This window comes from Ursus maritimus, unplaced genomic scaffold (genome assembly GCF_017311325.1).
Source record: "Ursus maritimus isolate PB19 unplaced genomic scaffold, ASM1731132v1 scaffold_22, whole genome shotgun sequence".
Lineage (NCBI taxonomy): Eukaryota > Metazoa > Chordata > Mammalia > Carnivora > Ursidae > Ursus > Ursus maritimus.
The window spans coordinates 12935486-12947884 of record NW_024424675.1 but is presented as its reverse complement, the minus strand read 5'-3'; the positions used below and the strand labels follow the sequence as shown (position 1 = coordinate 12947884).

General features: G+C 41.3%; 1 pseudogene; it reads left to right on the top strand.

The window, feature by feature from the left end:
* The first annotated feature begins 11199 nt into the window (after nt 1-11199).
* On the top strand, nt 11200-11904 carry LOC103674544 (annotated as a pseudogene).
* Nucleotides 11905-12399: the final 495 nt, after the last annotated feature.

The window sequence follows — 12399 nt, the reverse complement described above, 5'->3', positions numbered from 1 at the left end:
AATGCTACCCAGGAACCTAGTCATAAGGAAATATCAGAGAGACCCAAATTGAGGCCAGTCTATAAAATAAATGAAAGGCTGGGGGATTGCTTCTGGGTTCAAGAAGACTGTAGAGATATGACAACTGAATGCAGCATGTGCTCCTGAACTAGATCCTTTATCTGAACTGTAGTTGTTATAAAGGTCATTGTGGGGGGCACATGATGAAAGGTATATATGGACTATAGATTAGATAAAAAAGTATTACATCAATGTCAAATTTATTGAATTTGAGAACTGTACTGTGATTACATAAGAGACTCTTTATTCTTAGGAAATAGACATTGAGGTATTGCAGAGTAAGGCATCAAATGTACAGCCTACTGTCACATGGTTCAGAAATACACAGAGTGTGGGAGGGTATTAAGCAACATGGAAAAATATTAAAATGTGTTGAATTGGTATAAAGGGCATTTCAGATTTGCAACTTTTCTCTAAACTTGAAATCATTTCAAAATAAAAAGTTTTGGAAAGTAGAAGCCAGCCTCCCTACCACACACACAGCCTCCCTACCACATGTAGATATACATGTACCCATTGATGGAAAGTTTTCGTAGGAGAAGAATTTAGAATACAAGCCATTGGAATAGTAGGAGAAAAATACGAGGATGAACCATGAAAGCACCTTCTCATAAATATTGTTGGAAGCAATCCTTTTACGATGACAGAGCCCAGGAATTCTGTGTCCATCAGGATAATCCCATTTAAGAAATTTCGGATGGCTGCAAAGCTCCCAGAATCCAGGGTGTAGGGTGATGAAGTCCTGGTTTGAGGGTTGATTTATTGGCTGGCTTAACCTGCTTGTTACCAGGAACTTGTGGAGCAGCGGTCTGGGTGGAACTTGTGTGCCCTGCACTGTTCCTCCGGAGGGACAGCGTGAGATAAAACCTGGCGAGGGGCACAGTGACTGTACTTGAAGTGTTGCGTTCTCAGGGGCAGGGGCTGGCCATACGTCTTCTCTTAGTGGACTGGTGTCACTGCAGCGGGGGAACCCCACAGTCTCCTGTGAAGCATGTGGAGGGAACGTTGGTTCTTCGTGCAGCCTCTCTCCTCTACTCACAAGATTTCAAGTGTGCAAGCTTGCTTTTCCTGCAGACTTGAGGCGAAAGCAATGCACCCATGTACCCTGCACACAGAGCCTTCTAGGAAGGGTAGGGCTTGCTAACCAGCCCATTAGAGTGAGAGAGAATGAAGCTGTTGTTTAACCGTCTAGAGAAAAATCTCAGCGGGATCTCCCTTAACAAACACCTGTAATCTGGTGTTACACCAACACACAGTTAACTCTTTATACAGACCTTTGCAGTGCTCTAGGAAGCACCCTGTGGGGTTACATAGGAAGGAAAATCCAGCCTTTTATTACTTAATCACATCACTCAATGTTAGAGGTTTTCATTATCTCATAAAATGCTTTCCAGGGGTAAGGAAAGGTGGTTTGGAAGAAATTTTATTGACTTGCCTTGTTTCCAATTTGTGAGCTTTCAAACAAAAATACTTGATCCTCTACTTATTTGTTGTTTTTAAAGAACAGGACTTTTGGGCAGGGTTGGTTCATTTTGTTATGTCCTCATGGTGACATGTTTTAAGAATTATTTTTCTTAAGTGTAAATGGCATAGAGAGCCATAAATAATCAATGTGTATCTGATTATAGCAATAACCGTTTCAGAGTGTCCTGGATCAAAGTCGTGGCATACGAGGGAGGCAGTGTTGGACCCAGCAGGCTTTCAGAGCTATTTGCTTTAAAAGGAGAAAGAGGTCCTAAGACTAAAGTTTCTGGTTTTCAAAGTGCTGTGCAGAATTTCAGCCTCATGATCTCTTATCAACTCTGAAAGGGGACACTTTTGTTGTCTTTGCTTGGTAACCTTTTACAAAGTTTCCATTTTTATTTCAGTGGATCACATTGTGATTTTTTTTTCATGTGATATGAATGGTTTTATAGGGGGCTCTCCATTCAAGTTGGGGATTACGAAACTCTGTTCTTTTTCATTTAGTACCAAGAGAAGAAGTAAAAGAACAAAAGAAGAGGATTTAAGAAAAAACAGTTAAGAGAATAGACTAGTGACACACCTAGGCACAGCCTGGGGCTTTCTAACACGGGGTTCATCTTCCACGTGCATGACTTATTTGGCAGAGTAACATGGGCCCAAGTTTTCGGATTTAAATTGTCTTTAAAAATTCCATGGCTTAGGACGCAAAATGGGTGTGGGATTTTTTAAGGCATAATTGTGGTGGAGTCAAAAGCTGTTTGGAAGCCCAGCAATTAAGGCAGATTACTGAGCTCTCTTCCCAAGCAGAGGGATGCTGATGTCTCTTTGGGAAGTGGCTGCCTCGAGAGGAAGCAGGACGTTACATTTCAGGGCAGGGTAAACTGGGGCAACAATCTTGAGTTCTTGAGATGGGGCTACTCTTCAGCTGGTTTTCTTGCCTGGATTGTGACTTTCTTATGAGAGAAGGAAAAAAGATGTCTTGGGCTATTGGCCTTCTTTAGCTGATACGATGATTTGAGGTGTGTGTGTGTGTGTGTGTGTGTGTGTGTGTGTACACGTGTATACTTTGAATCAGGAAATTTCTTTTTTTTTTTTTTTCATTGGGAGTCTGGGTTTCCATGCATGTCTCTAGTGTGGCAGGAACAAGTCTCAACTGAGAGAGTGACAAGTGACTGCAGGCTTTCTCTTTGTGGATCCTTTTCTTCTCAGTCACTGCTCTTAGCACTGACAGAAAAAGAGATAATTTTCCTTTTCTTTCTCCTTCACATTCTGGCAATTGGACAACTTTCCCTTGGGACCAAAAGCATTAAGCCTGACCCTGCATTTCCTCAATGTGGCAGATTGACTTTGGTTAAAGGATCCAGTGAAACTCCCCTGTGAACACAAGGTCCACCGACTCTCTTCCCGAAACGCTGACATTCTACATGGCTATCCTGTACTCGGTGCTTTTCTCCCCCCAATTCTTTTAATTGCTCTGAGCTCTGGCTCTATTTTAAACTGTGTCCAGCCATTTACCATATTAAGGAAAAAGCAGGTATTTATCCCATCCCATGAGGTGCTGATTGGTTGTAAAATGCCCTTGTAAAATCCGTTCTTGCTGTTAACCTCATTTGTATGAAGGAAAAGTATTTGGAATTTGCCAAAATTGCTGAACTCGATGCAGAGCAGACACTTCTATGGCCTTGTGTTTGTTGAATTATTAGAAAACCCTGAGCCTGTAAGGACCCCAGGAAGTCTTCTAGTATGTTCCTCTGGCTCTGGGTGACTCGGCCCCTTGAAATGGTCATGCACATTACTGGGCTCTTCCTGTCTCAACATCTCCTGGGAGAGAGATTATAAGATTTCTCTTTGTAACCTAACATGATACGTATCAACTTATTCACCAAGAATTCATCCTAAGAGCTAAGCTGACATCTTTCTGGAACGAGTTGAAGTCAATTTTTGATTGTTTTCTCCTTGGGGATAGAGAACTGTGATGGAGGAACAGTCCATGTATCACTCAACCACCCTGAGGATCCAGTCTCAGTTCCTTTAGCCTCTGCTCTTTCCTAAATCTATAATCACTTTACTTTTTGTCCTCTCTAAGTAATACATTTTTTTCAATATCTGTGACTTATTTTGTTTTTACATGCAAAATTTTGTTCTGCTTCTGCTTGGGTTTCTGCTGTTACCTTTTTTATCCATATGCCAACTGTGCCAAGAACATACACGTTTTCCTGTGGCAGCACAGCCCTGATGACAGGTGGCCAGGAGAAACACAGACTAAGAAAACAGAGAAAGGATCAGGCATATTAAGCTGTGTGCAACACAGATCAGACTAAAAAGTAAGTAGTCAATAAACAAATTCTGCATAAATAAAATTTCACTCATAGGTCGTTTTCCTCGCCACCCACAGCAACTTTATTAATAGTAAATGATGTCCTTATGGGGAGGTTTTGGAATGTAAAAGCCATCCCTTTTTTTTATGTCCTAAGAATAACGGAATCCATTATGTTGGAGATTTTTTACATTACTTAAACCACTGTCTTGGGGTAGAGAATTCACAATTTGGTTGATCTCCCAATGACTGGCATTACCCAGGAGCTATTGTGTTCCCCAAAGTAACACTGATAAGAAGAGACTACTCCCAGAATGCCATGGGCTTTTTCAGTTAAAACTAGGATGGGTGTAACTTCTTTACTTCCTGAAGCTCTATCAGTTACAAATATGTGGAAACAGAGCAGATTAAGCTATTATGGAGAAGTTTCTTCTGAATAATTCATATTATTTTTCCTGTGTAGAACTGTTCATTCTTCCCCTCCTCCCCGATATGAACTAAATATTGAAAGTTCATTACATTTCTAAATATCAGAATTCTAACCATGATATTAGGTTTGGGAGCAGGCTGAGTTTTTAGTGTCCCAATGAACAGGATGTAATAAAAACTCCATAAAGAGCTAAGTCTTTGCCACATACTTTGAACATTATGCAACACTTGAGGGAAAATAACTTGCAGGCTTAGCTTAATTATGCATGGCTCTGAAGTAAATCGAGATCATCTCTCCAAATCATGTTTTAGTAAACATCGTCCTACTCTCAACACCCCACATTTTAAATCAGTGAAATTTTTGGTTTCGTCATCTTAGTGATAAGTTTCTTTTCTTCTGGAAGCTTTGCCAGCAAACTGACTCTCTGCATGATTTGGTTTTGCATTGCCCTTGTTGAACACAGAGCCATCTTGCTCAGTAGGAAATGAGCACAGGACTCCCTATGGCCAAGGAGCTGATGTTGTTCAAGGCTTTCTAGTGCAGGGAACCCCTTGACTGTTTAACTGTGCCCAACTGTTTGACTCGTCAGTCTCCCATGTCAAGTAATTCATCCAGTATCCTGGGTAGTTCTTCTGTCATTTTCCTGGAAGTGATGTAAGGTTTTGTGCCTTCTCATCCATGCCAGGTAAAAACTTGAATCTAGGCATAGAACAGATGGAATTCTGTTTAAATGACCACCACTTCATACTCATGTTCTCCCTTCCAGTGGATATCACAATCCCTGGCTTTTCACGGCAAAGTATTTATAACCCCAACCCTCTCTTCTTTCCTTTCTACCTCTTCTGCCCTTTGAAGGACACTCTGAGATAGACCGATAATTTTTCAGAGTACCATGCTATACAGTCTGAGTGCCTCCGTAGGGAGGGTTGGGAAGGCAGATTTTTTTTTTTAAGATTTTATTTATTTGACAGAGATAGAGACAGCCAGTGAGAGAGGGAACACAAGCAGGGGGTGTGGGAGAGGAAGAAGCAGGCTCACAGCAGAGGAGCCTGACGTGGGGCTCGATCCCACAACGCCGGGATCACGCCCTGAGCCGAAGGCAGACGATTAACCTCTGTGCCACCCAGGCGGCCCAGGGAGGGCAGATTTTAATTACTCAAATATTCGTTGGGTGTCTACTGGATGTTAACCACTGAGGTCAACTGAGGTTGAACTGTGCATCCCTCACCTCCAAAATGGCAGCAGTAGGGGACGAGCCGAAGCAATGGTGTTCTGATGTTGTTGGTGCACAAGAGTTGTTAGAGATGGCTTCACAATGGCATGAGAATGGAGAGAATGGAGATATGGATCCTGCATAGTGGTGTCCCTTTGATACCAAGGAAAGAGACTGAACAAAATTGTTTCCTTCAATTAAGAGTGACAGTCATCCAAGGGAGCTCTTTCAAGTGTCTCTTTGAGCAGTTGGTTGAACAGGCTTCTTGGTGTAGACTAAGTCAAACCATTCAAGAAGACAATGGGCTATTGCTGAGGTGGTGGGACAGATGGGATGTAGAACTTCTTTTACTAATTTTGCCTCAAAATGCTGAAGTCCTGTAAGAAGAAATAATAGCTAATGCTCATGGTATTTATATGTGGCAGGATTTGTTTCCAGCCTTTTATATACCTCTAATTTAAACTTCACACTCTTAGGTGGGCACTATTATCATTTTTCAGGCAGGTCAACTGGTATACAAAGAGCATGAGTACCTTGTCTAAATTCCTGCAGCTAGTAAAAGATAAAGCCAGGCAGTCAGGTTCCAGAAGCTGAGAGCTTTTAATCAGAAAATAGGGTTCCTTGGGATCAGGATTCCAGTGCCACAAACTGGAAGAAAGAAGCACAATATCTTAAAAGTTAGTTTCAGAGGATTTGGGTGATTTTGTTTGTTTGTACCTAGGAACCCAGTCATATGGTATGGAGGCAGGGCACATGGTCATACTTAGTGAACAAACACATTTCCTAGAAATTAGCTCGGAGTTTGGAAACTTTTCTGCCTTTGAAGCTCCTGTAGGTGGTTTTCTCTTCCAGAAAAATTCGCACTCTGGATTTTGCAAAGCAGAGCCCTGGAGCTCCCCTGGGAGAGTGGGAAGAAGTTTCCTCTTAAGCTGATTGAGTGAAAGCCCCAGCAAAGTGGCATTTTATAGAAGAGGCTCCATCAAAGCCAGTAAAGCTGAGCATAATTCCTTAAATGTATCTTTATGTAAACAGGGAGGACTCAACAAGATTTTAAAATAACACAGTTGAGTAAGTGAAACAATTGAAGATATGCATCTCATTCAAATTGAATTCACCAACTGCAACAATATTATCTCATGAGGGAGATTTTGTGTCAAATGTTCAAAGCTGGCTTTAAGTCCTTAAGAGGTATCAAAATAATCAAAGTGTTTTCTTTGCTCTTAGGCATCTTGTGAAAGAATCATAAATGGTCGAGACGTTTATGTTGATCAGAAACCACAGTTGCAAAGTGAAAGGAAAGGGTGTTTCTGAGCATAAAACCAGGAGGGAGGAGACTCTGTCCATTATTTTAGCTTCTGTCTATGAACTGCTGTGCTCTTTCTGCCCTGGATTCTTGACTCCAGGTTGCCGGAGGTTCTTTGGAGAGGAGTATGTCTTTAATGTGAGAAGAATCAGAATTGAGAAAGGGGTTCCCAAATCTGATTGATTATCATAATTACCTGGAATGCTTTTTTAAGGTACAGATTTCCAGGCTCCTCTCCCTGGACATTCTGACGCAACAGGTCCAGACTGGAATTCAGGAACATGAATTTTTACAAATCTCTCTCGATGGGCATCTATGTCCAAACAGGACTGGGAGCCACAATCTAGTGTATACATTTTACAAATGAGTAGACAGAGGCGTGGCTAGGATAATTAATGTATTCAATTCCTGCTTTTTTTCAAGTCTCTGAGTACATATGCTTTGGACAGCTAGGGATGAGTGTATGTGTGTGAGCTAAGCAGGCACATAGGGATGAGGACCTATCACCCGAAGATACTAAATATCAGGCTATTAATAATAATACTATTATTTTGAAATGGAGTCAGATGAGTAAAAATCTCTGTTGGAATCAAAATGTTAGTTTTGTGAAAATAGAATTATTTAGTACACAATCTCCTAGGAGAAGTAAAAAGCACCAAAATGAAATAAGAGACACTTCCCAAAGAGTTATTCATTAAATATTAAACTTACTTTGTCCAAGTCTTCCAATTATGTAGAAGAACCATGCCTTTCATCCTGGAAAGGACAGATGAGTAGTGAAGAATTGTCCTATTCACTGCTTCTCCCTTCCCCAATCTATTGTCTTCCCAAAATTCTGTTTGGATTTTGAGCTCCTGAGGTCAGGGACTATATCTTATTCCTACTTATCTCCTGATAGTAATTATTTATAGAGCACTTATTTCATTTGCAAAACAATTCTATGACATAGGTACTGTTACAACCTCATTTCACACATGAGAAAATAGATAGGCAAATACCATCTGGTTTGTTTAGTGAGTACAGTGGAAGTACCTTCTCTGGCCTCGAATAGACAAGGAAGGGATTCAGGATGAGATGGGACTTTAGCTAAGGCTTGGAGGATGGGTACATATCAGGGGGAGGAATGATCTCTGGTGGAAGGAAGGGATGCCAACATGTTTGAGAAGGTGGGAAGGAACCAAGATGGCATGCTCGAGGGTCAAGTGCAGGATGATCTCCTCAGAGCAGGCTTGGGCAGAGAGGCAGTGGAAACTGCGGTTGGAAAGGCAATTTGGGGTGGACCCATGGATTGCCTTGAAATCTGGATAGAGAAGTTTAGCTTTGATTTTGTACACATGAGGACCTCTCCAAGATTTTTGAGCAGGGGAACAACATGCTGGAAAAGTGCTATTCTAGGACAATATGAGTGAGGGGAGATCTCAGGCACCAGAGCTTCAAGGCCCTGTTCAAATAAATAGGGACATTTGGAGGAAGCACCAGTTACAGAGGAGAGGAATAGCTGAGGTCATCTTTGCTTTGATTGGGTTGGGATGCCCAAGCCATGTGGGCATCCCTAGCAGGCAGTTGGAGCTCTGGGGCTGGAAATAAAGATGTGGAATGTGGATTTTTGAAGTTGGTAGTAAATGAATCTCTGAGTAGAAGAATGAGGAGCAGGAAGAACAGAGGGTCGGGACCAAAACTTGTGCACCTGACATGTTTGGGGATTAGGAAGACAAACCAGGGAAGCAAATAGTTAAGTGGAGTCTGGCATGTAATGAACTTTTTCATTTCATTAAAAAATACCACCATGTATATGAATAACTTTTAATGTGTTCATCTCTTATGTGTATATTTATCCAGTGAGATTTTTTTTTTCTCCTAACTGCCTGCAAGACATTCCCACCAAGCTATTTGCCCTCTGGAAATCTTGCCAGAACCTCAAACGTAATATTTCCCAAACTGAATTTGGCTTTTCATTTTCCAAACTTGTCTTGTGTTCTGTGTTCTTTATTTCTAGTGAAGGCATCCTGTCTTCTAGGCTCAAAACTCTTGACTTCCTTGTGTATTCCACTTGCTTCCAAGGACTAGAAGGTTAACCTCTTTGCGCTCCTTAAGCACCCAGCCTCCTCTCTCACACCACTGTGCTTGACTTCCGGTACCCACGTCCTTTACCTGGGGATGTTTAACAACCTCTTAATTCATCCTCCCAAGTTTACACTCTCTTCCCTGTATTCCATCATACACACTGCTACCACCAGATTCATCTTTTGGCATCTGATCTTCTGACTCACCAGACCCTCTTAAAAACCTTGCACAGCTTCAATTTGCTGACAGCAGTGGTTTCATATGTGGTCCCCCAAATGAAATCTTATCCAGAAACTCCAGTATGTCAACTAGATAAAAGCAGGCTGTTCTGGTCACACAGGAGAGTATCCGGGATCATTGCCCGTTCTGTCTTTACAACACCCAGAAATCAGCAGAAGAGAATTTGAATAAGTGCCAACTTCCTGAGCCTCATCGTCATGGCCTTTTGAAATTTCCTCTCAACTTTTTTCCATCTTATTTCCCATTAGTGCCAACTATGTCCCCTACAGTTGAGTCCGAGGGAACTGTTATTTCCATATACTCCCATTGTGTCCTTCGCTCATCTGAATAAAATTCTCTTCTGTTTAGAGTGCCTTCCCTTCATCTGCATACGTCCAGCTCTTGTCTTTGAAGACCCACCTCAAAAGTGCCCTTAGTAGAGAGTTCCTCCCTGATCCATCCCCCTTACTTTTAAGTAATTTCTTTTCTCCTTAATCCATTATTGTCCATTATCTGGGTCTCTCTTACGCACACACCACTTTGTTTTTTATTAGAACAACTTAGTGTCTGTTTTATCTCTCCTTATAGACTGTAAAGTCCTGAAATTTGGATGATAGATTGATTTGCCCCCGTATTCTTCTTCAGGGGCTGGGACACACCTTGAGCTTGTGGTTCACAGTTATTTGTTGAATGAATACCTGCTCTGTCAGCATCTTGAAGGGAGGGAGGGAGGCTTCATCATTATCGTGCATTTCCCGTCATGCACGGTGCAGTTCTGGGCTTACTGCAGACCTCATATTGAGTCTCTAAAACTTGCAGGCATTTTGTTTTACTTTGGAGCTATAATATGTATTCTTATCTTTTCAGATACTTTTTGCAAGCCATGATGGGAGACCCGGTGAAGAGCCACAGCTGGACAGTTTTTTCATCCAGCCAGGAGGTAAGGGGAACAGTATTAATGTTGCCATTTTGTTTATGGCACTCATAGGCTGAAAGAGGTAAGATGCCTTTCAGAGAATTAGAGGCAAAATCTTAAAATGCCTTTCTTTGTTATGCTTCTTCCATCCTAGGTCATCTTTCCAGTAAGTATTTCATGGCATGCTCCCTTTGAGGTCATTTACTGCATGTCACTGTCTTTAGGGCAGACCTTCTGAAGAGGTCTGGAAAGAATCTAAACTAATGGCTTGGAACTTTTATAGTTATGCATCTCTAGCTAGGTGTATAAGTGGTTTGAGTTGAAAGAGCCTGGAGTTCTGTGGCAGTAAGCTTCTGGTAAGGGCAGTGGGAAGTCTGAAGGAATAAATTAAAGTACCAGATGCCCTTTATACTGCTCAACTTCTCAGCATGAGTCAGTCCCAACTTCCCAGCTTGGGTCACAAGTTTATCTTCTCTAAGGGCTGTGAAAGCAGCCACAGTGGCAGGGGATGATGGATGGAGTTGCTCTGAGGAAGGGTGTGCATGGAAGTTCTGTTGGGATCTTGCAATTCCCCAGGAAGTTTCAAGAATTTCTTGAAGTCTAAATTCAATAAATGAAGAAAAAGGGAGGGAGGCTGAAACAATCCATTAGACTAAACTGTATACATTTCAGTACATATAGGAAAAATTTGATTGTGAGAGTGAAATAATAAGAGGAAAGGTTTTTGTGATTGCTACTCTTGAAAATTAAAAAGAGAGTATTATAATTAATTATTTAATTTAAAGGTTTAGTTAAATGCAAGTTACAGCTCCTCAGTTATATATCTTTCTTTAAATGGCTTAAATCTCTTAAAGCACATAGACTTAGACATATGCCTGTTCTCATCTGTTCCTCATCTCTCTTAAAGTTGGAGTTGCCCCAAGTTTTCCATTGATAAGAAAATCAGGTGTTTTTCCATAATAACTCATTATCCCTTGAAAATGGAAATAATGTACATACATCCTGAACTAATGATTGAATATTTTAGTGTCATTTCTTTGGTTATAATATTTACATAAATCATACGTTAAATGTTGGCCCATTCATAGACACTAAGAATGCTTAAAAAGACCTGGGAAATAAAATAACTGAATCTTGGTTTGAGGTGGAATTCAAAGATCTCTTAACACATAGAAGTTACGCACTTCAGCTTCTTTGGCTTTTGACTCAGAGAAGGTGAAGGTGCAACAGACTTCGGTCATCCCGAATCCAGGTTCACCGGACACCAGCCACCTCCACCATGCTGCCTAAGTTTGTCCCCAATGAGACCCAAGCCATGTACCTGAGGCACACCAGTGGGGAAGTTGGAGCCACATCTGCCCTGGCCCCAAATATTGGTCCCCTGGGTCTGTCTCCAAACAAGGTTGGTGATGACATCACCAAGGCCACCAGTGATTGGAAGGGTCTGAGGATTACAGTGAAACCGACCATTCAGAACAGACAGGCCCATATTGAAGTGGTACCTTCTGCCTCTGCCCTGATTATCAAAGCCCTCAAGGAACTGCCAACAGACAGAAAGTAGCAGAAAGACATTAAGCACAGCAGAAATACCACTTTTGATGACATTGTCAACATTGATTGACAGATGTGGCACCAGTTTTTAGCTGGAGAACTCTCTGGAACCATTAAAGAGATCCTGGGGACTGCCTAATCTGTAGGCTGCAATGTTGGTGGCCACCACTCTCATGACATCATAAATGACATCAGTAATGGTACAGTGGAATGCCCAGCCAGTTAAGAACTACAAAGGAAAATATTTCAATAAAGAATCATTTGACAACCAAAAAAAAAAAAAATAATAAGTAATGTATTTCACATAGAATGAAATTACAGTATTTATCTTAAACACTGAATATGCAATATAAAACAGGACTTAAGGGCACTGTTTTAGAATTTTATTGCTTGGTTTAAATTCTAGCTTCTCCGCTAAGATAGCTATGTAACCTTGGTAAGTCACTTAGCTTCTCTGTACCTGAATTTCCTCATTTGAAAAATGGGAGTAAGTATAGAACTTGCCCATATTAGTCACCTTTTACTACAATAATGGTGTGTAACAGATAGCTCTCTCCAAATCTCCGTGGCTTATAACCATAAATATTTTTTTCTCCTTCAGGGGTTTGTAAATCAACTGTGCAACTCTGTTCTAGGCTGACAGTTGGGTTCAGATCACCTCCACAGGTGTCAGGCTGAAAGAGCAGTGGTTCTCTAAGGGAGAATGTCGGGAGCACAAGAGAATGAGCCAAACCATTTAGCAATTTCAGTCAGACCCTCTGCTTGTATACATTCACATTTTAGTTGTCAAGTCATATGGCCAAGTTCAACACTGAGGGGGTGGATAATAATACTTTTTCCCATGGAAAGAGGAAGGCAGAGT